Source organism: Aotus nancymaae, unplaced genomic scaffold (assembly GCF_030222135.1).
Source record: "Aotus nancymaae isolate 86718 unplaced genomic scaffold, 86718_ANA_hifiasm-v0.15.2.pri h1tg000008l, whole genome shotgun sequence".
NCBI classification, from domain to species: Eukaryota; Metazoa; Chordata; class Mammalia; order Primates; family Aotidae; genus Aotus; species Aotus nancymaae.
In genome coordinates, this window is record NW_026988419.1 from 3,843,185 (window position 1) to 3,844,851 (window position 1,667).

The window sequence follows — 1,667 nt, forward strand, 5'->3', positions numbered from 1 at the left end:
AGACTCTTTTGGCTAATCTTAGTCTTCTGCATTTTCATTTATATTTTAAAATAAGTTTGTCAATTTCCACAAACAATTCCACTTGAATTTTACTAAAGTTATATCAAATCTATCAATCAGTTGGGGAGAATTTACATATTAATTTTTTTTGAGACAAAGTCTCGTGGTGTAGCCTGGGCTGGAGTGCAATGGTGCTATCTCAGCTCACTGCAACCTCTGCCTCCCAGTTCAAGTGATTCTGCTGCCTCAGCCTCCTGAGTAACTGGGATTACAGGTGCCCACCACCACGCCCAGCTAATTTTTTATACTTTTAGTAGAAGCAAGGTTTCACTATGTTGGCTAGGCTGGTCTCAAACTCTTGACCTCATGATCTGCCTGCCTTGGCCTCCCAAAGTGCTGGGATTACAGGTGTGAGCCACCACACCCGGCCTTACGTATAAAATTTAGTCTTCAATCCACAAATATACCTTTCCATTTATTTCGGCTTTCTTAAATTTCTCTCAGCAAAAGTTTAGTGATTTTCAGTGTAACTTTCTTGCACATCTTTTGTTAGATTTACCTTTATTGTTGGTGGTTTTGATGCTTTTGAAAAGGATATTGTTTTTCTATTTTTATTTAAACTTGTATACAAAACATTATTTAGTATACAAAACTATAATTGATTTTTGCATATTAACCTTGAATCCAGACACTTTACTGAAATTAATTAATTCTAATAGTTTATCCATTCCTTTAGATTTTCCAGGTATATAGTCATCTGCAAATAATGGTAGTTATATTTTCTCCCTTATAGGTTTATTCTTTTTATTTCTTTTTCTCACCTTATTGCATTGTCTAGGATTTCTAGTAAGTGTTAAATGGAAATGGTGACAGTAGACATCTTTGTTTTGTTCTCAAATTGAGTGGGAAAGTATTTAGCATTTCACATTTAAGCATAATGTTAGCTATAAGGTTTTGTTTGCTTATATACTTTATTATATTAAAAAGTTACTTTCTACTTTCTATTCTTAGTTTTCTGAGAGTCAAAAAATCATGAACAGATATTTTATTGTATTTTAGCTTTTTCTGGATGTATTGAAATTATCATATGTTTTTCTCCTTTATTTGTCAATCTGGTGATACACATTTCTTGATTTTTTTTTTAACACAACGTTTTACAAATTTGCATGTCATCCTAGTGGAGGGGCCATGCTAATCTTCTCTGTATTGTTCCAATTTTAGTGTATGTGCTGCTGAAGTGAGCACCAGTTCCCGATTTTTAAATGTTAACGAATTCTTGCATTCCTGGAATAAGCCCCACTTAGTCACGATGTATTATTATTTTTACCTGTTGCTGGATTTGACTTGCTAATATTTTGTTACAATTTTCCCATCTCTGTCCATGAGAGATAGTAATCTGTACTTTTCATTTTTGTAATGTCTTTGTTAGGTTTGTGTAGAAAGATTATGCTATCCTTTTCCAGTGAGTTAGAGCACATTCCTTTTTTCTTTATTCACTGGAAGAGATTGTGTAAGATTGGTTTTATTCTTTCTTAAATGTATGTTTTGAAGAATTTACAAGTGAAGTTATCTGGGCCTGGAATGTTTCAGCTGGGAAAGGCATCTTGAAATCTTGATGTTTATTTTCTCATTGTACTTTTTTTCCTTAGGATGTTTGCAGTGGTCCA

At 33.3% G+C, this 1,667-nt stretch overlaps 1 non-coding gene across 1 annotated transcript; it reads right to left on the bottom strand.

The window, feature by feature from the left end:
• Positions 1-1,143: 1,143 nt before the first annotated feature.
• LOC135273694 (U6 spliceosomal RNA) lies at positions 1,144-1,245 on the bottom strand. The gene has a single exon (XR_010341510.1). It is a non-coding gene; the product is annotated as a U6 spliceosomal RNA (small nuclear RNA).
• Between the last annotated feature and the right edge of the window lie 422 nt (positions 1,246-1,667).